General features: G+C 34.9%; 1 protein-coding gene and 1 long non-coding RNA gene across 2 annotated transcripts in view; both read right to left on the bottom strand.

Moving 5' to 3' along the window:
• The window catches only part of LOC114335546 (G protein-coupled receptor kinase 1), a 972,615-nt gene that overhangs the window by 96,252 nt on the left and 852,393 nt on the right, over nucleotides 1-23,970 (bottom strand). The gene's annotated exons all lie outside the window — the stretch shown is intronic.
• On the bottom strand, nucleotides 15,113-17,082 carry LOC126890625 (uncharacterized). Its single transcript, XR_007700387.1, has 2 exons — nucleotides 16,413-17,082; nucleotides 15,113-15,294 (listed from the first exon to the last, which is right to left on the bottom strand). It is a non-coding gene; the product is annotated as an uncharacterized LOC126890625 (long non-coding RNA).

Genomic DNA, 23,970 nt, shown 5'->3' with positions numbered 1-23,970 from the left:
TGGTACCTGTTTACAAAAACAAGGGAGATATACAACAATGTACAAACTACAGGGCTATAAAACTGCTTAGCCACACCATGAAAATATGGGAAAGAGTAATTGATAGACGGATACGTGAAGAGACCGAAATATCCGAGAATCAATTTGGCTTTATGCAGGGTAGATCAACAACAGATGCAATTTTCATTATAAGGCAGTTGATGGAAAAATACAGGAGTAAAGAAACAAACGCTCATATGGTATTCATTGATCTTGAGAAAGCATATGATAGAGTTCCTCGAGAGATTCTGTGGTGGGCAGTCAATAAGAAAGGAGTCCCTGGTGAATATGTAAAGATTGTGAGGGATATGTATGAGGGAGTAACGACTAGTGTTAGGACAGGTGTGGGAGAGACTGATAAATTTCATGTGAAAGTAGGATTGCATCAAGGTTCTGTGCTTAGTCCGTATTTATTCTCATTAGTTTTGGACCAGATAACAGCGAAAATACAGGGTAACATTCCATGGTGCTTAATGTATGCTGATGATGTCGTGTTAGTAGGAAATAGTGAAAGAGACTTAGAACAAAAACTGGAACAGTGGAGACAAGCTCTGGAGGAAAAAGGTTTAAAACTTAGTAGGACAAAAACAGAGTATTTGGAATGTTCATTTAAAGATGGAGCTACTACAAATAAAGTGGTATCTTTGGATGGTGAAATGATTGTAAAAAGCAATAGTTTTAAGTACCTAGGATCGGTATTACAGAGTAATGGAGAAATAGATGGAGATGCATGCAGTAGAATTAGGGCTGGATGGATGAAGTGGAAAGAAGCGAGTGGTGTGTTGTGTGACAGAAAAATTCCAATGAAGCTGAAGGGAATATTCTATAAAACAGCCATAAGACCAGCTATGATGTACGGAACTGAATGTTGGGCAGTGGAAAAGAAAGAGGAACAAAGAATGCATGTGGCGGAAATGAGAATGCTTAGATGGATGAGTGGAGTGACAAAGAAGGATAAAATTAGAAATGAGTATATTAGGGGAAGTCTAGGTGTGGCACCAATTGATGCCAAAATGAGAGAGCACAGGTTAAGATGGTTTGGTCATGTTCAACGTCGAGACGTTAACCACCCAATACGAAGAATAGCTGAAGTGCAGATTCCTGGAAGGAGTAGGACAGGAAGACCAAAGAAGACCTGGGGGGAGACGATAAGGCAGGACATGTTGGTAAAGGGGATTAACATTGATATGGCCCAAGATAGAATTGTGTGGAGAAATGCAATTAGGGAAGCCGACCCCGCATAGGGATAAGGCAAAGAGAGAATGATGATAACTCTTTATCTTGAGTGGTCATTGTCCACATTTCCGATCCGTACGTGAGCACGGGACGTATTATTGTTTAATAAAGTTTGCACTTTGTTGCTCTTGACATACATCTTGCTCTTAGTCGAGGGCCTAGGTCAAAATAACAGCGGTTGACCACCCATTTTTCTTCTTCTTCACGTGCCATATCAGAATTATCCGACGTTGGCGATCGAAGGCTTCTCGATCTTCTACAATATGGAATAATTGTCCTGCATTTGATATCTGAGTCCATTCACGAATGTTTTTTAACCAAGAAACTTGTTTTCTTCCTACACCTCTACGGCCCTCTATTTTGCCTTTAAGGATCAGTTGTAATGTTTTATATCGACTTCCCCTCACTATATGTCCCAGATAAGCCATTTTTCGATGTTTAACAGTCTTTAGTAGTTCTCTATCTTTGTTGACCCTCCTTTTAGTACTTCTTCATTAGTTTTCCTTGCTGGCCAAGGTATCTTTAGCATTCGTCTATGAATCCACATTTCCAATGCTTCAATTCTGTTCATGATCGATACTTTTAGCGTCCACACTTCTGCACTAGGCAAAAGTACTGACCAAACATAGCACCTAACCATTCTTTGTCTCAGTTTTAACTGAGATGATTATTGCAAAGAAAATAGCTTCATTTTCATTCACCCATTTTTACTTTCTTATTTCTATGGATGTGTTGTTTTTGCAGTCTACCAGTGACCCTAAGAAGTAGAATCCTTTCACCGTTTCTATAGTTTCGTGTTTCACCTCTAATTATTATCTTCTAAATTTGCAAACAATGACCGGCATCGATTTATTAAAAGAGCAAGTTGGGTAGCTTTAACGTGGAACTGTACATTACCCAAGCAATAGATTTCTAAAAAGGTTCATTGAAGTTTTATATCTAACGGTTGTTTTGTTACAAAGGTAGTAGCGGCCTATATTATGTCATGAGAAAATGTGTACTGAAATTTAAAATACGGATAAGGATTTTACGGGGTGATTTAAAATTTATTGATATAGTGAAATTTGGATAGGATGTAGCTTATCGGACTTTTGAACACGGTACAGTATTTCAAAAACTTAAACAATTAGGTCTGGATCCCGCGTATGAAAAAAAAGTTGATTAATAGCAAGCTGAAAATTTGTTAATAGCTTAAGGGTGTCTAGTCGGATAAACTTTGATATATGGGAACACTGGAACAGGGGCAGTTTTAATTGTGGAACAGATTAAAAATTTGGAACGGTCACACTACGAAAACGGCACATTTATTCAACATGTTCCACTCACTAAAACGCCCATTTGGTGATAAATAGCAATCTGATTTTTGCATGAGAGTTTAATCTCTGTTCGGAGAGTTTAGGTCTATTCTGTCGGACAAAATACATGTGCCGTTTTCGTGGTCTGACCGTTCCAAATTTTTAACCTGTTCCACAATTAAACTTCCCCTGTTCCAGTGTTCCCATATATCAAAGTTTGTCCGACTAGACACCCTTAAGCTATTAACAAATTTTCAGATTGCTATTAATCAACTTTTTTTCATACGCGGGATCCAGACCTCAACGTTTTAACCACTTAATGCCAGAGTTTTTCTATGAAATGAGGTCACAAAAAAGCAGGTTTTTTGTATTTATTTATAATATTGATAAAGTAGGAATCATAATACAAACTTAAATATATATAGTGGCTAAAACACCCCCGTGGGGGTAGCGCCGCCTTTACAGGCTCCATGTTTTCGAGGTGGATCAGTCCTCCATTCTTCTCTTTCTTAAACTGCATTACATATCCGGTTCCAGCTCCTTCTGTCTCTTGCTTTTTCTTCTGCATTTCTAATTCCCATGCCCTCTAGATCTCGCTTCACCTCTTCCAGCCATTTGGACCTCGGTCTTCCTCTTCGTCTCCTTCCGGCCGGAGACCACTTTGTCACTATGTTTATTATCGCATCTTCTCCTGCTCTCCATACATGCCCAAGCCATCTCAATCTTTGTCTCTTTATTCTCCTGACTATATCTTACCCCTTCAATTCCTCATTTATTTCGTTATTTCTTCGACTCTTGTTTTCACCCTCTGCTGTTTTTATTGGTCCTAATATTGCCCGAATTATTTTTCTCTCAGTTCTTCTCAAATTTTCTTCGTCTGTCTTGGTCATTGTCATCACTTCTGCTCCATACATTAATGTCGATCTAATTAACGTTTCATAGAGCCTTAATTTAGTTGTTTTTGTTAATATTTTGCTTTTTGTCATTTTTTTGTTGGCTTGGAATGCTCTATTTATTGCCAATGTTTTCTCTTTTATTTCTTTTTCTCTTGTTCCATCACTGGACAGACAAACTTAAACATAATAAAAATATAATAAACATAATAAACTTACATAATAAAATATTCAAAAACGTTAATTTTATAAAAAATTTAAATTTAACGATAAATCTTATATATTTTTATATGTATGTATGTATCGGTTTTAGAACGTCTTTCGACGTTGTCCGATGCCTAACTTCCACGTCCTTCTATCATCCCATTGGCCATCTCGAAGATCCCTTGCACTCATTGCTTTGGTTACCCCTTCTTTCCATGTCTTTTTGGGTCTTCCTCGTTTTTTGCGGTTTGGTGGCACCCACTGCATGATCTTTTTGGGCAATCTTGTGTCGTTGTGTCTTCCATTCTTTAAACATGACCATACCAAATCAACTGTTTCCTCTCAATGTCTGTTGTTAAGTAACCATCTATTCCAATTCGTCGTGTTACTTTCTCATTTCGAACTCTTTCCCTACGGGATATACCTAACGATCTTCTAAACACATCTATTTCTAAAGCTTCTAATTTTTTCCTGTTGTTCTCGGTTATTCTCCAAGTTTCTGCTCCGTAAAGTAGGCTGCTTTTAATAAGTGTTTCATAGATATTGTATTTTCGCTGTATTCCTATTTCAGAGCTCCAAAGTATTCCATTTTAGGATATTTTAGATATATTTTTATCTGGAGCAATACCTTCTTGCCGGTTTGTATTTGATAGAGCAGCGAAGATACGATATAGTGCTGTTTTGGCAATGTTGTCACGTTTGTTTTTTCCCTACTAATCCATTTTCATTCGACGTCTCTTACATTAAAATCGGAACAATGAACAATAGCAACGAAGATACGATATATTGCACTTTTGGTAATGTCGATGTATTTTTTATTATCTCATCATATTCGCTACCCCCTCCTCTTTCATTTAACGTCTCGAACGTTAAAATTCATACAAATAACAATGGAGATACAATATAGTGTCCTTTTGGAAACGCTATTGTGTTTGTTTTCTATCTCTACGTATTGGATAGCCATTCCCCTTTCATTTAACGTCGCTTACGTCAAAATCGTATCAATAATAACAAAGATATGCTATAGTGCTTTTTTGACACCATTGTGTTTGGACTTTCTCTGTTAGCCTCGATATCCGCTCCCCTTTCATGTAACGCCTCAAACGTAACAATCGGACCAATAACAGCGAAGATATGATGTAGGGCCGTTCTGACAATGCCACCATGTTTAATTTTTCTATGTGTTTGTATTCACCATCCCCTTACCTTTTCAACGACCCCTCTTACGTCACGATCCGATGACCCTACACCACAAAAAACGCCAAAAACAAAAAGAATGTACCTTAGATTTTGGTGGAGGTGTCCATGTTATTTCTTATGGGCGCATTCACCAAATCGAAGTTTTTAGTGTATTTTTTTTCAATTCTTTAGCAAAATGAAAGCGATAGCGAGGGGGAGATCAATATTGAACATTCTGAAACCGATTCAACATGCTCAGCTCTAAGTTCTAGTTCCGATTAGAACTACTAGCACTATATCGTATCTTCGTTACTCTATGAAATTCAAACGGGCGAGAAAGTATCCCTCGATTTAAAAATATAAACTTATTATCTATATTGGCGAGAGGAAAGGAAGCCCTAATACAATTTGAAGAAAAATGGTCAGTAGTATTAGAGAGACTGCTATTGAAATACTTAGAAAAACGTCAGGAAAAAAGTTTGAGGAAAAAGAGACTTGGTGGTGGTCAAACGAAGTATAAGGGAAAATAAAAGAGAAGGGAAAATTATATAAAAAGTGGCAAGAAACCAGATCCGACACAGATCTTCAAAACTATATGGTCGCGAAAAAGAAAGCGAAAGTAGCAGTAGCAAAAGCCAAAACAGAAGCGTATTCAAACCTATACGATCAACTTGATACCAGGGAAGGCGAAACGAAGATATATAAAATAGCCAAACAGAGAGCAAAGAAAGCAAAAGATTTTGATCAGATTAGATGTATTCGAGATGAAAATAATAAAATACTAGTTCACGAAAAGGATGTCAAACAGAGATGGAGAAAGTACTTTGACAGCTTATTAAATGAAGAAGTTGACAGACAGCCTGTAGAGTCAACGGAGAAAGTAGCAGCAATGGTCACCAAAATAACAAACGAGGAAGTGGCTCAAGCGCTTCAAAAAATAAAGAAATGAAAAGCGGTAGGACCAGATGATATTCCTGGGCAAGTATGGAGAGCATTGGGAGAGACAGGAACAAGGTGGCTAACAGGTTTATTTAATAGAATTATGGAAGTTGGACAAATGCCAGACGAATGGAGAAACAGTATACTAGTACCTGTCTACAAAAACAAGGGAGATATACAACAATGTACAAACTATAGGGCTATAAAACTGCTTAGCCACACCATGAAAATATGGGAAAGAGTAATTGATAGACGAATACGTGAAGAGCCCGAAATATCCGAGAATCAATTTGGCTTTATGCAGGGCAGATCAACAACAGATGCCATTTTCATTATAAGGCAGTTGATGGAAAAATACAGGAGTAAAGAAACAAACGCTCATATGGTATTCATTGATCTTGAGAAAGCATATGATAGAGTTCCTCGAGAGATTCTGTGGTGGGCACTCAATAAGAAAGGAGTCCCTGGTGAATATGTAAAGATTGTGAGGGATATGTATGAGGGAGTAACGACTAGTGTTAAGACAGGTGTGAGAGAGACTGATAAATTGCATGTGAAAGTAGGATTGCACCAAGGCTCGGTGCTTAGTCCGTATTTATTCTCATTAGTTTTGGACCAGATAACAGCGAAACTACAGGGTAACATTCCATGGTGCTTAATGTATGCTGATGATGTCGTGTTAGTAGGAAATAGTGAAAGAGACTTAGAACAAAAACTGGAACAGTGGAGACAAGCTCTGGAGGAAAAAGGTTTAAAACTTAGTAGGACAAAAACAGAGTATCTGGAATGTTCATTTAAAGATGGAGTTACTACAAATAAAATGGTATCTTTGGATGGTGAAATGAATGTGAAAAGCAATAGTTTTAAGTACCTGGGATCGGTATTACAGAGTAATGGAGAAATAGATGGAGATGCATGCAGTAGAATTAGGGTTGGATGGATGAAGTGGAAGGAAGCGAGTGGTGTGCTGTGTGACAGGAAAATTCCAATGAAGTTGAAGGGAAAATTCTATAAAACAGCCATAAGACCGGCTATGATGTACGGAACTGAATGTTGGGCAGTGAAAAAGAAAGAGGAACAACGAATGGATGTGGCGAAAATTAGAATGCTTAAATGAATGAGTGGAATGACAAAAAAGAATAAAATTAAAAATGAGTATATTAGGGGAAGTCTAGGTGTGGCACCAATTGATGCCAAAATGAGAGAACATAGGTTGAGATGGTTTGGTCATGTTCAACGTCGAGACGCTAATCACCCAATGCGAAGAATTGCTGAAGTGCATATTCCTGGAAGGAGTAGGAGAGGAAGACCAAGGAAGACGTGGGGGGAGACGATTAGGCAGGACATGTTGGTAAAGGAGATTAATATTGATATGACCCAAGATAGAATTGTATGGAGAAATGCAATTAGGAAAGCCGACCCCGCATAGGGATAAGGCAAAGAGAATGATGATTAAGTAACGTTTACACGTATCCAGTAACTGGCGCCAGTCTCACTGGAATGCGAGTGCTTGACTAAGACAGCGCTGGATAGGTTCGTTTACACGTATCCAGTAACTGGCGCCAATCTCACTGGCACTCTTATTAAAAATCCTAATACGGCCACTGAAACCACAGGTACGACAGCGCCAGCGACTGGAACGCTGTGTTTACACGTGTCTACAACCACTGGCACGGGGTTAGAGGGGACGCGGACGAGTGCCGCTGGCACGAAAAATAGACCAGCCTTCTATTTGAGACAGCGCTGGCAGACAGCGCTGGACTGGAACAAAAAAGCGTTTACATGATGCCAGCACTGTCGTTCCAGTGCGACTGGCGCCAGTTACTGCATACATGTAAACGCGCCTTTATTATCTATATTGGCGAGAGGTACTCGGGATAGCGCAAATCGGAACATATTTAATGCGAGAGAGGGTCTCGTTCGAGACGCTAAAGTGGTTAATTTATTTTTCAAAAATAGATAAATTAACAGAGGGATTCAAACACTTATTCCAGCACAACGTACATATTAAACAGTAACTAATACGTTACAACTTAATCAAACAAAAACCTCTTATCTCCGCACAGACCATTCTACTCGTAGGTATATTGAATGCAATACTAACATTGCGTGTCTGGGTTGTTTTACTCCATTGTTATCAAGCATATTATCACAAGTTTGATCGTTACCGCCACATAGCATGCTCACAATTTTCGTTATTAACTAACACAGTAAGTTCTTACACGGTGAAGTTTGATAGAATAGAAACATTATGTTATTAATTGGATTAAAAGAAACAAAGAACAGCATTAAAATAGAGTATACGATTATATTGTTAGACCACTCATCGGCGGTAAAAAAACTGTAAAACCGTGGAATTTTGAGAATCAACACAGATTTTAATCAAAATTTGAGTTTAAACTCTGTTGACACTCTTCTTCAAAATCTATCCTATGCCGAACTGCGCTTTTGCCCTGGGGTCAAAACAACCCCATCTAGGGGATGAAATTATTTTTAATCAAAATAATTGTCGCGATGACGGTTCCTAATTCAATACTTTTCTCCCATCCAAAAAGTGTACAACGTCCGTAAAGAAATTTTTACTTCAAAAATGACGGTCGCTAATTTAATATTTTTCCCCATCCAAAAAGTGCATAACGTCCCTCAAGAAGTTTTCACTTCAAATATTTATTTCGTCGAAGCGATGATGGTCGCGATGACGGTCACTAATTTAATACTTTTTTCCATCAAAAAAGTGCACAACGTCCCTAAAGAAGTTTTCACTTCAAAAATTTATTTCGATGAAGGTCGCGATGACGGTCGCTAATTTAATACTTTTTCCATCCAAAAAGAGCACAACGTCCCTAAAGAAGTTTTCACTTCAAATGTTTATTTCGTCGAAGCGATGACGGTCGCTAATTAATTAGTTTTTCCCATCCAAAAATTGCACAACGTCCCTAAAGAAGTTTTCACTTCAAAAATTTAGTTCGCCGAAGCGATGATGGTCGAATATTTTTTCTCTAAAGAAGTTTTCACTTCAAAAATTTATTTCGTCGAAGTGACGACGGTCGCTAATTTAATAATTTCCCCCCCTCCAAAAAGTGCACAACGTCCCTAAAGAAGTTTTCACTACAAAAATGTATTTCGCCGAAGCGATGACGGTCGCTAATTCAATACTTTTTTCCCATCTCTAAAAAGTGTACAAATTCCCCAAAAGAAGTTTTCACTTTAAAAATTTATTTCGCCGAAGCGATGACGGTCGCTAATTCAATACTTTTTCTCCAGCTAAAAAGTGCACAACGTCCCTAAAGAAATTTTCACTTCAAAAATTTATTTCGTCGAAGCGATGACGGTCGCTAATTTAATACTTTTTCCCCATCCAAAAAGTGCACAATGACCCTCAAGAAGTTTTCACTTCAAAAATTTATTTCTTCGAAGCGATGACGGTCGCTAATTTAATACTTTTTCCATCCAAAAAGTGCACAACGTCCCTAAAGAAGTTTTCACTTCAGTACATATACGTACAAAATTTATTTCGCCGAAGAGATGACGGTCGCGAAATAAATCCTTTTCCACATCCAAAAATAGGTATTACACTTATTTTAAATTTAAATACTTATATACAATTTATGTATACCCAGATACACATAATATAGATACGTACAAAATTTACTTCGCCGAAGAGATGACGGTCGCGAAATAAATCCTTTTTCCCGATCCTAAAATAGGTTTTACATTTACTTTAAATTTAAATACTTTTATACAGTTTATATATACATACAAATAATATATAGCATAAGCGATGATGTTCGCATTGACGGTCGCGATGACGGTCGCGAATTCACTGCTTTTTCCCCTATCCAAAAATCACACAACGTCCCTAAAGAAGTTTTCACTTCAAAAATATTAGATGATTCCATTTTTTATCCTTTATATTCACATTTTCATATGAATTTTGTTTTATATTTTTTTTTAATTATTATTAACTATGTAACTATAACAATATTATAAAATAGAATATAAATACAAACGAAGTGCATTATACACAATAAATTTATTTTGTAAATTATATATTTATACAATAACAATTATTTTAATACAAATAGAAAATTCATCGCATATAATCTCATTGATTAATATAAAATTATTCTGCTTTAATAAACAAATAAGTTTTGAAGTAAACAATTTCATTTGATGCATATTTTTTAATTTAATAAACATTATTTCGATTTAATTTGCAACGAATAGCCCAGCGGTCATAGACGAAAATGCCACTCAACCTCAAAAAATCATACGACCAAGCCGAATTTTGCTGTGAATGTCAATTTTCTGACAAAAAAGATGCAAAAAAGGTAGCCACTCCTACCCTCGGGCTTTTCCCTAAAAGCAAGCTTCCTCATCGTAAATATACTGATTTATTTAATGTTGCGGCAGGTGATTCCAAAGCAAGGAAAACTGCAAAGTTATAAAATCACATCGTGGAACTAGTTTTTTAAAACATCTGATGAAAAGTGACAAAAAATGTATGAAGAAGAATTTCTGTATGAAGCAACAACTTCTAGGAGAAGTAGTGTTTGTGATAGTAACACCAAACACCACAAATATATTATAGCTATGTTGTTGTTCCTTCATAAATTTTTGTTGAAGTATTAAATTACACTTGATATTATAAAAAAAACCATGCAACGGATTTTTTGTTATAATCTAAAGCAACACTCAAATAGACACAAAAAAGTGATATCGTTGACAGCGTAGAAGGCATAAAATTATTACTGATAAAACGAACATTGCTAGCAAGCAATTTTACGCGTAAATGAATCATTTTCTTGAATCTCCTAATTGTAGCAACGGTAAGCGACTTGAATCACTTTCCTTATCAAGTTATTTTTATACTTATGTGATTCATTGCATTTTTAATTTTGTTATCTTAATTGGCGTCTTAATTACATTTCTATGTCGAAAAAAAAGTATATCTATTAAATAAATTATTTTTTCTACAACCACTATTGAAAATGCACTTTTCTGCACAGTTTTATGTTAGCAAACTTGATATTTTCTCACAGTATAAGATATTTGACATTAGTGTGCCGAAAAGTGACGTTTCTGTGCCAGAATAGTATATTGTGCAACAAGTGCAGAAAGGTACTAATTTCTCACGAGTTTGAAAAGTTGCGGTACGAGCACAAGCGAGTGCCGCAATTCAAACGAGTGAGAAATTACCTTTCTGCACGTGTTTCACACTATACTTTTTCTACAAGCACAGTTTTTCCTAAAAATAAAAATCACAATTTCCAAACGACGATTAATTATAATAGGTACCTATGTGATAAATTTTAAACTGTATTTAATTAATACCTACTAATCAATTTAAATTCCTTATACCTAAATAAATTGCACAGAAATCAGTTAAAAAATTAATGCACTGCCTTAATTTGTTTAAATTTAAACAATTATAACACATTATTGACATTATATTTATGCAGTCACGGATTTACACAAAACCTACTTTATTCGACGTCTCTTGCACAGGTTGCTAAATCCTTATTGGCTATTTGATAATTATAAAATGTTTAATAAGAATAAAATTGTAAAATAAAACAGTTGTAACATCCATAATTTAGTTTCTATGCTATAGTTAAATATAATAATTGTCTTATAGGTTATATATTTGTCTAAAGTTTAACCACGGATGTAAACAGAATATAACGTTACTCAGAATGAGGTAGTCAACTGTGCAGAAAAGAACTTTGTGGCACAGAAACGTCACTTTGCGGCACAGAAACGTCACTTTTCTGCACACTAATGTCAAATATCTTATACTGTGAGAAAATATCAAGTTTGCTAACATAAAACCGTGCAGAAAAGTGCACTTTGAATAGTGGTTGTAGAAAAAGTTCTTTTCTGCACAGTTGACTACCTCATTCTGAGTAACGTTATATTCTGTTTACATCCGTGGTTAAAGTTTAGACAAATATATAACCTATAAGACAATTATTATATTTAACTATAGAATAGAAATTAAATTATGGACGTTACAACTGTTTTATTTTACAATTTTATTCTTAATAAACATTTTATAATCATCAATTAACCAATAAGGATTTAGCAACCTCAACAAGATACGTCGAATGAAGTAGGTTTGGTGGAACTCCGTGACTGCATAAATATAACGTCAAATGTGACATTATTTTGTAATAATTATTTAAAATAGTTTAAATTCAAACAAATTAAGGCAGTGCATTAATATTTTAACTGATTTCTGTGTAATTTGTTTAGGTATAATGAATTTAAATTGTTTAGTATTAATTAAATACAGTTTAAAGAACCATTGACTAGTTTGATTGGACTTGAGTTATTTGTCAGAAGAATTAACTTGAGTTTGACTTGAAATTAAGTCAAACACAAGTCAATTCCAAACATAGGCCATTTCAAGACTTTGACGTTTATGACACTAATTGAAAGCTGGAAGGCAAACATTGAAATTATTTATATTTGTACCGCATTGAGTTTCTTAAGTTTTTTACGTTTAATAGTTTTTTTATAAAATAGTTATTGTTGTTATAAAATAGTGGTTTATATAATTGTTTTTATATAATAGTTTAATCGTTGTATAATAGTTTTTTATAGTTGTATTTTCCGAACATTTTGCTGTTGACTTCTGTAGCTTCTAGCTGTAGAAGTACTTTAACGACTGTATTTAGTTGTAAGCAGTGAATAAATAAACATAAGTAAATATTTTCAAAAGCTTTTGGTATATAGATCCATTTTCCCTCAAGGGGTATGAGTTAACCTACAGTAGAAAAAGTTTTTCAAGGGTGACAACATGGACAAATATAGTTACTTACATGGACATAGTTTTTTTTGTATTTGGAGCTTAGTAATAGTTTTTACACAGGTCAACAAATGAAGGCATTCAAGAGTTTAAATTCTTACAAATATTTTGAGGTAGGATTTGTATATAATTGTGGAGCTATAAAAATAAATAATTTCATCATAGTGGTTCACCCCAGATATCTTAAAGTATTGACCTTTTAAAGAATTTGTACAGTCGGAAAAATGAAAGAATACCCATGAACGGTCACGTCAAACAGGTACAATCACATATTTTGTATTTGCTGTTCTTTTTCTATAAATAACAAACGATAGAGATATATTAATTATGTTAATAATATGTGATCGTTCATGGGTACTCTTTCATTTCTCCGACTGTACCTGCAGTGAAAAAATTTCAAGAGAAGAAACTGAGAATCTGCCGGAAGAGGTGAAATGTTTTTTGATTTTAGACAACGCTCCTGCTCATCCCTCTGAAAATATTCTATGATCAAAACATGGCAACTTTAGTTGTATGTTTTTGCCAAAAAATACATCGCTTATTCAACCCATGGATCAGGAAATAATTTTAGCAACAAAATGAATATATCGCAGAAAGTTTTTAGATGAAGTAATTGTATGATGAAGATAACACAGAAGATACAAGAGGGCAGCATACTTTGCAAAACTTAACTGTTACAATTTGAAATCAACAATTTGTTAAGTTTGCTACAGCATGGAAAGGCAGTTATTAAGGGGTTACATAGGTCTTGCGGGTAAAAAAAGTGACTTTTTAAAAAAATTATATCTTGGAAACTAAAAATTATTTTTATTTATAATTGGAACATGTAAAAGTATAGTACACTCAAAAAAATTTCAGCCAAATATATTCATTTTTGTAGAGTTGACTGCAATTTTTCGACAACAGCCCTTTTTTGTGGTGAGCAGCATAACAAGTCCAGTCTCATCTGAAATTTCTTGTAGTTTATACCTCTGGTTAGTGAATGAACAAAGATTTTTTTATTAGATGAGGTCATTTTTGTTTTATAAAAAAAAACTACTTTAAAAATGAGAAAAATTGGGGTCAAAAATGTGTTTAAACTTATGTAAAATCTTCAAATTTCATTTTTTTTAATTCCTTCGTTCATTTACTAGCCAGAGGTATAAACTACAAGAAACTTTTTGATTTCAAATGAGACTGGACTTAGTTTTGCTGTCCACCGCAAAAAAACTTAAACTCTACAAAAATGAATATTTTTGGCTGAAACTTTTTTTGAGACTACCTTAAGTACTATACTTTTACATGTTCCAATTATAAATAAAAATAAATTTTAGTTTTCGAGATATAATTTTTTTAAAAAGTCACTTTTTTTACCCCTAAGACCTATGTAACCCCTTAAAAAAATGTTTGATGGCCAAGATGCATACATATATTTAGAAGGAAAGTTCCTAATTTCTGTAGTATAATACATAATACCGAAGAGGAAGTAGCTCTAAGCGCCGGACTCCACTTGCGATTTGTAGTCGTGAAGATTGAACACATTCTTTCAAATAGAAGTCAATCCATGATTATTTAGTTACAAATGGATTGACTTGTATTTGAAACAATGTGTTCAATCTTCCTGATTACAAATCGCAAGTGGAGTGCGGTGCTAATAACACCAAAATATTCCATATGAAGGTACACAGACATTGAAAAATTCCTGGAATATCCCCGAAAACACGTTTCCTGAACATCCCAGGAAAATCCTGTGTCAGCATTTTAAACATTACTTGAATGTCTTATTGGAACATTCCATGAATGTCCACGAATGTTCTTTGGACATTCAAAATATATTTTGTAGACATTCCCTGGATATACTAGAAATACAGTGATGAGCGCTCTAATAACCTGCAAAATAGCACAAAAGATGGAAAACGTATTAAGTAGTGAGATAAAAAGAAATGAAACTAGTCGAGCTGGGAAATTTAGCGATATTAACTTATACATTTAGATTGTATTGATTGTGTACCACCTTCAGACGTATCAGACGAGTTTGGAAACTACCACTGTCACAGTGACAGTTTTAGTTGACATACTCCTCTGATATGTGTAAAGGTGGGAAACAATCAATATAAAATAAAATTTAAAGGTTAATTTCGCTCAATTTCCCAGCTCGACTAGTTTCATTTCTTTTTATCTCACAACTAAATATGTTGCCCGTCTTTTGTGCTATTTTGCCGGTTATTAGGGCACTCATCACTGTACATCCTTGCTGATGTGACAATACCTCCTATCTGTTTTTTCATGAGTTTTGTAGGAGAGATGGAAAAACATGTTTTAAGGTCACCTCCTGTGTTCATATGTAAGTTTTGACTTGTTTTGTAGTTCATAGATAGTTTAATTTACTACAAAACAAGTCAAAAAATATCATATGAAAACAGGAGGTGACCCTAAGACAAGTTTTTAGTCTCTCTTACGAAACTCATGAAAAAACAGATAGGATGTATTATTACATCACTGACGATATGTGGCCATACCAATTAATACATCCTTGATAAATATAAACATTTTTATTGAACAAAATCTTTTCATACATTTTTTTAATGCAATTTACTGATATTCCTAAATATTTCAAAAAAATGTGTCACATTTGCTTTGTAAACCTTTCTTTTGCCTTTCGTAGCCACATATTCCGTTTCCTTCCTGGGTTTTTGTAGACCACTTCTCTCAGCTGATTCTAAAAAAAATAAAATAAATGGTAATTTTTCAATCCTTTACAATTAACAATCAGAAGAAATATTTACAGGTAATAATATGCATAAATAATAATATTTTGTATTTTGACAATGACGTCTGATTTGGAAGTCGAAAGATTAATAAACTTATTTTTTAAGTTAAATTGTGGCTTATTTCCCAATTAGAATAGTTAATTACAAAAATGCCTCAAATAACTAGCTTCAGAACAATAAATAATTCGTTTCATACAAACATTCGTCCAAAGTCAATTATACCTGTAGTATTTCCATGAAAAGATTCTTTAAGTGAATTTTGCATAGTTTTCTTTAAAATATCTCTATCAGGCCAGAACACAAATTTTTTTAACCTAAGACACATTATATACAAAGTATTTTTGAAATAAGTTGATACCGGGTAGGGTGAAATACTAAGGGCCGGTACTTTATGTCCCGGTTAAACCTCGGTTAGCTAACCGGGGTTTAATCGGGACAGAAAAGTACCTCATAGGGCCTCTTGCGTTGTAATAAAAGCAATTGTAATTATTATTATAATTATTTATGAACATAATAATAAGTATAATTGCGTGTATGTCTATTTTATGCATATATTTCTGTCCCGATTAAACCCGGGTTAACTAACCGGCTGTTAACGGAGACATAGAGTACCGGCCCTAAACCTATATCCCAAATCTTTATAATCTAAGTTTAAGCTTAGTTTAGCTAAAGTAAGCAATACTTGATCACTTGGTGACAAAACAGTATTTTGATGGTATTTGATAAAAATGGTGTAATATACTTTAAAGCTATTTTAAAAACATTGTAATTTGCTAAACCAGTATAATTTTTAGTTTTGGCATCATCATTTTCTATACTTTCACAAGATAAAGCTAATTTCTTAAGCTGATATTTAAAATCCTGTGTTAATGTTAATGACATAAAATGTATTTGTTAATTTTTCCATTGTAATATATGTTTGACTATTTGGCAAAATCTTGTCTTCTACTAAACTAGCTTTTATACCAAATAACTACTATCTACCACTAACTATCCACTGTTTCTAAATCTACTAAAGTAACAGTAATGTATCATTAATGAAAAATGTGTAAAATCATAGACCTACCTAGTATTTGTAGAATATAAGACAGTCCAGTGTCTTATAAATCATTTCAAGAGGAATAAAAAAGCAATTTTTTCTTGTAGGTACCCTTTTCTTTTAATTCTCCTTTGGTACCTTAATTCCCATTTTAGATTTTGGGGAACTCATTTCATTGTGTTTATATACCCCATATTTATTGAAGGAACCCAATCTGGATTGTTATTATCAGTTAAGTCGGCTGGTTTTCCTACAAGATTAGACTGTTAACATCTTCAAAAATCGTTAATGTTCAAATGTTGTAACTTACCAGATATAAGATGATTACAGGGGAATTTCCATTTTGCTAGTAAAATCTTTATATTTTATTGCATTTTACCATTGTTGTTGTCTCTCAGATGATAACTATAACTTATTTAGTTAAATTGGTTCAGTTTTGTGCTTAGAATGTAGCACTGATGGTAAGTGGTAAAAGCTAACTTTATCACGATTACTTTGCATTTCACACTTCAAAACACAACACCAATGAGGCATATTATCTTTCTAAATTAATACTTCCAGAGAAAATGTTAAATTAATCTTTGTACAACAACTAAAATGATCTAAAACCATAAGAACCTGATAGAATAATATTCAATGTTTGCCTTCCAGTAGCCATATTGATTTAATTTTGACAGCATCTTGGAACGGCCTATTCAAGTCAAACTTGTACAACTCTAAGGCCACGGTTATATTGGACGCGTACTCTGACGACTAACGAGTCGGACGTACTCGTGCGTAGTCGGACGAATGAAACAAACACGGGCAGATAAGTAAGAACGGTTATATTGAATAAGTAATAGTCGTCAGTTAATGCACGTGTATGCACGACTAATTTTAAAATACAAACTTGTTTGTTTTTTCGTGCGGCAACGTGCGTCTGGACATTGAAAATGGTGGACATTGAAAAATTAATTTTGGGAGTATTCGAAAGACAGGCATTATGGGACCAAACAAATAAGGATTACCACAACCGAGATATGGCTCGTAAGATGTGGATATCCCTGGCAAAAGAAATGGGTGAAAACAGTAAGTATATTTATAGATATTTGCATTATTTTTAATCTAATATTTATTTAATACATACTAAAGTACTTGCAGACTATTTTTAATATTGTCATTATTAAAATATATGCATTTTATATTTTGAGAGGTTAAAAACGATCATATTGAAATGGAACGGACCCAGCGTTACTATTAAAATACGTTTTAAAGGCATTTTTAATATCATATGCTTGTCGATTTGCTCTGTTGTTAATTCTTGATCTATTTGGTTGGTAGGTACGTCTCCATAGTTGATACTGTTTCTGGAAGATTTAATTCCTTTATACCCTCTTGGTCAATGACAATGTTATGAAGAATACATGTACATTTTACAATTATATCAACTTTGTGGGAGTAAACTTCCATATCGTTTTTTAATACTCTCCATTTGGACGTTAATATGCCAAAAGCACATATTTAATTTTTCATTTTGCAAAACATACTATTTACTTCTTAATTTTTAGGTGATGTACTCAAATCAAAATGGCGGGGACTAAGAGATAACTTTAGAAAAGAACTAGCAAAAACAAAAAAAGGGCGATCCGGAGATGCTGGTGGAATATCAATACCATCAAAATGGATTTATTCCACACTGATACTTTTCCTAAAAGACAACATGACCCAAAGAAATGCTACAGGAAATATTCCTCCTCTCAATAACCAAGAAAATTCATACGATGAAAATGCTACGCCAGATACAATCTCTGAACCTGATTATGATAGAAATCATAATTCTGAATTTAATTCAGATTCAGAATTAAATACTGACACTATGCCTACGACACCCAAGGCTGCTAAAATAGCTCAAGCAAATAAGGAAACGGATACAAAGAGTAAAAAAGCTAAATCTTCAGTATATGAAAAAATGATTAGCTATAGAAGAAGAAAAACTGAAAGCATATAGAGAAAAGTGTAAGGAAAGAACAAAGGAAGAAGATAATGACTTTCATTTCCTCATGAGTCTGATGCCGTACATGAAGAAAATACCCGAAGACCAAAAATTGCCAGTACGAATAAAAATACAACAATTTCTTTTGGACGCCCAGCCGCGTGCTCAGTCTGTCAGGACAAGAACTACTGCAGTGGACCAAGAAACCGATCAAAGCAGGTATCAAGTGGTACTGCCATCAGCTTCATCAGAAAACGAACTAGGATGTTCAGATGTGCGAAAAATGCAACAAGTTCTTTTGGAAGTCCAGCCACGTGCTCAGTCTGTCTGGACAAGAACTACTGCAGTGGATCAAGAAATGGATCAAAACGAAGCAGGATATTCAGGTGTTCGAGAATACTTACATAATTTTCAGTAGTGTAATGAAAGTACTTTATTAGTTTATTTTAGTTTTTATATCCTTACTGCATGAAAAATTATTTCTTTTTTAAGTTTGTATAAAAAATATTTAGTTTAATAAATCATTTCTATAATAATAAGTAATGACTTACCTTAACGTTAATCCCAGTTTCTCTGCTTGTTGAATACACTTTCGAAAGTTCGACTGTTTTTCCAGTCTTCCGGAAATATGAGACAAAATATAATTAAATGTGTCAGGTAACATTCGAAAATATTCAAAAAACTTCTGTGGTTGGTGTAACAAATCATTCCATATTAAGTGAAACTCGCCATTTTCTTCTCTCATCATCATCATTCTCTTTGCCTTATCCCTATGCGGGGTCGGCTTCCCTAATTGCATTTCTCCACAAATTCTGTCTTGGGTCATATCAATGTTAATCCCCTTTACCAACATGTCCTGCCTTATCGCCTCCCCCCAGGTCTTCTTTGGTCTTCCTCTCCTACTCCTTCCAGGAATCTGCACTTCAGCTATTCTTCGTATTGGGTGATTAACGTCTCGACGTTGAACATGACCAAACCATCTTAACCTATGCTCTCTCATTTTGGCATCAATTGGTGCCACACCTAGACTTCCTCTGATATACTCATTTCTAATTTTATCCTTCTTTGTCACTCCACTCATCCATCTAAGCATTCTCATTTCCGCCACATGCATTCGTTGTTCCTCTTTCTTTTTCACTGCCCAACATTCAGTTCCGTACATCATAGCCGGTCTTATGGCTGTTTTATAGAATTTTCCCTTCAGCTTCATTGGAATTTTTCTGTCACACAACACACCACTCGCTTCTTTCCACTTCATCCATCCAGCCCTAATTCTACTGCATGCATCTCCATCTATTTCTCCATTACTCTGTAATACCGATCCTAGGTACTTAAAACTATTGCTTTTCACAATCATTTCACCATCCAAAGATACCATTTTATTTGTAGTAGCTCCATCTTTAAATGAACATTCCAAATACTCTGTTTTTGTCCTACTAAGTTTTAAACCTTTTTCCTCCAGAGCATGTCTCCACTGTTCCAGTTTTTGTTCTAAGTCTCTTTCACTATTTCCTACTAACACGACATCATCAGCATACATTAAGCACCATGGAATGTTACCCTGTAGTTTCGCTGTTATCTGGTCCAAAACTAATGAGAATAAATACGGACTAAGCACCGAGCCTTGGTGCAATCCTACTTTCACATGAAATTTATCAGTCTCTCCCACACCTGTCCTAACACTAGTCGTAACTCCCTCATACATATCCCTCACAATCTTTACATATTCACCAGGGACTCCTTTCGTATTGAGTGCCCACCACAGAATCTCTCGAGGAACTCTATCATATGCTTTCTCAAGATCAATGAATACCATATGAGCGCTTGTTTCTTTACTCCTGTATTTTTCCATCAACTGCCTTATAATGAAAATTGCATCTGTTGTTGATCTACCCTGCATAAAGCCAAATTGATTCTCGGATATTTCGGTCTCTTCACGTATCCGTCTGTCTATTACTCTTTCCCATATTTTCATGGTGTGGCTAAGCAGTTTTATAGCCCTGTAGTTTGTACATTATTGTATATCTCCCTTGTTTTTGTAAACAGGTACCAGTATACTGCTTCTCCATTCGTCTGGCATTTGTCCGACTTCCATAATTCTATTAAATAGACCTGCTAGCCATCTTGTTCCTGTCTCTCCCAATGCTCTCCATACTTCCCCAGGAATATCATCTGGTCCTACCGCTTTTCCTTTCTTTATTTTTTGAAGCGCTTGAGCCACTTCCTCGTTGGTTATTTTGGTGACCATTGCTGCTACTGTCTCCGTTGACTCTACAGGCTGTCTGTCAAATTCTTCATTTAATAAGCTGTCAAAGTACTTTCTCCATCTCTTTTTGACTTCCCTTTCGTGAACTAGTATTTTATTATTTTCATCTCGGATACATCTAATCTGATTAAAATCTTTTGCTTTCTTTGCTCTCTGTTTGGCTATTTTATATATCTTCGTTTCGCCTTCCCTGGTATCAAGTTGATCGTATAGGTTTGAATACGCTTCTGCTTTGGCTTTTGCTACTGCTACTTTCGCTTCCTTTTTCGCCACCATATAGTTTTGAAGATCTGTGTCGGATCTGGTTTCTTGCCACTTTTTATATAATTTTCTCTTCTCTTTTATTTTTCCTTGTACTTCGTTTGACCACCACCAAGTCTCTTTATCCTCGAACTTTTTTCCTGACGTTTTCCCAAGTATTTCAATAGCAGTCTCTCTAATACTACTGGCCATTTTTCTCCAAATTGTATTAGGGCTTCCTTTCATGTTCCAACATATTTTTTCTACTATTCTTCTCCTGAATAGACCTTCTTTCTCATCTTTCAGCAGCCACCACTTGATTTTTTGTGGTCCTCTCCGATATTTTTGTTTAGTTTCGCTTTTTACTTCGATGTCCAGAACAAGCAGCTTATGTTGTTGGCTTACTGTCTCACTCACTATTACCTTGCAGTCCTTGCATTCACGTATGTCTTCTTTCCTTATCATGAAGTAGTCTATTTGGGATTGATGTTGTCCACTTTTGTAGGTAATAAGTTGAGTTTCTCTCTTTTTAAAGAATGTGTTAACAATCACCATATCCAATGCTGTTGCTAATTCAAGCATGTCATCTCCAGCTTCATTTCTAGTTCCAAAGCCTAATCCCCCATGTATTGTTTCATATCCTGTCTTGGTTTGGCCCACATGTGCATTGAAATCACCTCCTATTATAACCTTCTCTTCTGCTGGAATATCACTCAGTACGTCTCCTAATTGATCATAGAAAGCTCTTCTTTCATTCTCACCCAGACCTGTTTGGGGAGCATACACACACACAACATTCAATACCTCTTTATCAATTACAAATTTCACTGAAATCATTCTATCACTCGTTCTTACAACTTCTACTACGTTATCTTTCATTTCACTATCAGCAATTATACCAACTCCATTTCTAGTGTTACTACTCCCTACATACCACAATTTGTATCCTTCACCTAGTTCTTTCGCCCTTTGTCCTTTCCACCTAGTTTCTTGAATACAAGCAATTTGGACTCTTCTTCGTTTGAGCGCATCCACTAACTCCAGACTCTTACCTGTAAGACTACCAAGATTCCAAGACCCTATCCTGATTTTTCTAACCTGTAATGGTGTTCCCCCTGAGATAGTCCTCACCCGGAGATCCGAACGGAGGCTCATTTTACTTCCGGAACATTTTACCTCAGGAGATGCCATCATTTCAGTATAAGTTTTTATTGCGTTTGGAGAAGGTCTTTTCATTATTATGGCCTGAAAAGATTTTTGGATATTTTTCGCCATTTTCTTCTCTATTTGTATATAAATCATTTACCCATATTTATGGATTTTCTAACATCAAAAGGCGTAAAAAATTATTTTCTAATAAATATTCTTCATCTTCAGCCATGTTTTCTGAACGCAAAGTCGCAGTTATACGCATGCAATCCAACCACCTAGTCGCACTACGAAGGTCGTCCGTTTATGTCCGACTGATTGGTCGTCAGACTACGCATCCAATATAACCTTGGCCTAACGGTAGGTATCGTAATTTTGAAAGTTTAGTACTTCTGCAATCAAAAACAAGCAGGTTTAAACGTTTTATTTGAAGTATAATCGTAGAATCGTAGAACGAATCGTGAACTAATAACTTAACTCCCAAGCTAATAACTTTTTCACTTTATTTCTTTTTTTATGAAGTAATAGCTTCGAGCAACGAAACATAAAAACAATGAGATTAAATAGATTATATCTTCATCGCGTACCGTAGACGATACAGCCATTAAGTTTATCTATTCGCAACATTAACGATTCCAGAAACCTATTGGCGAATGGCGACCACACTCAAAACATTAGCTGAAATTGGATAAGTTAAGTAAATTGGCTAGACTCGATCGATACTATACAGAAATCTAAAAATAAATATTATGAAACAAAATCAACAGATATTGTTTTCGGACGGTCCTGACAGTAATAATATACATCACGTTGTAAACCGCTGCAAAATTTATCAGTTTTTAAATGATAAAAACACAATTTAAAATTATTTTGTTAGTTCCTCCACATTGTTATAGTGGAAACACCATGTAAACCTCGCAAACGTGACGTGAGTACCAAAAACCACATCATATTATATTTATATTAATAATAATATAACCTATAAAATATCCAAGAAAAATAAATAGGACCAGTTTTCGGCCAAGATCCATACCGGTTTTTGAACCGGCGACAAAGCCGGCCTTGCAACGTCTCCAAAATTAATCAAACATGACTTCGAATAACACCATGAACACTACCCAAACTTCATCTCACATCTCATATTCCAGTGTTGTTAATACGTTTAAACAACCAACAAAAGACGAAGCCATAGTTCTTTCTAGTATTGAAGAAACCAAAGTTCAAGAGTACATCATAGCCGTCGGTTCAATAGTTGGTCCACGTAACGTATCTTTCGCTTCCAGAATAGCCAACAATAGAATATGTATATATCTTTCCTCTAAAAATATGGTTGATTCATTGCTGCATTCCCACAAATACGTCAATATAAAAGAAACTCAAGTAGAAATAAGAAGACTTATCACTCCAGCTCAAAGACTGATAATATCAAACGCTGGTCCTTCTGTTCCAACCACGTTAATTGAACAAGAACTACGTAAAATGGGTATAAACACCGTCTCTAAAATGACTTTTCTTAGGGTAGGAATGCCTGAAAGTGAATATAGCCATGTCTTGAGTTTTAGAAGGCAAACATTTATCACACCTTTAGAAAATGTGTCCATTCCCGATTCTTTCATGATCTCTCATGATAATACCACTTACAGACTATACCTTTCTATAGAAGGCTTCAACTGTTCAAAATGCAAGACTATTGGTCACCAGGAAACAGAATGTCCTGACAACGCCAATACAATCACTTCTAATGCTACCACTTCTAATGCAACCAATCTTGACTCAACCAATTCTAATCCACCCACTTCTAATACAACAAATCCTGACCCAACCAATTCTAATCCAACCTCTTCTAAAGCTCTTCCAGAAACCTCCCAAAACACACAATATATAACAAATCTACCTTATAACCAAACAGAACAAAAACTTTCTGACAAAGCCTTAATATCCACCTCTAACGATCACCC

Source organism: Diabrotica virgifera, chromosome 8, assembly GCF_917563875.1.
Source record: "Diabrotica virgifera virgifera chromosome 8, PGI_DIABVI_V3a".
NCBI classification, from domain to species: Eukaryota; Metazoa; Arthropoda; class Insecta; order Coleoptera; family Chrysomelidae; genus Diabrotica; species Diabrotica virgifera.
This window is presented reverse-complemented; position numbering and strand designations above follow the sequence as displayed.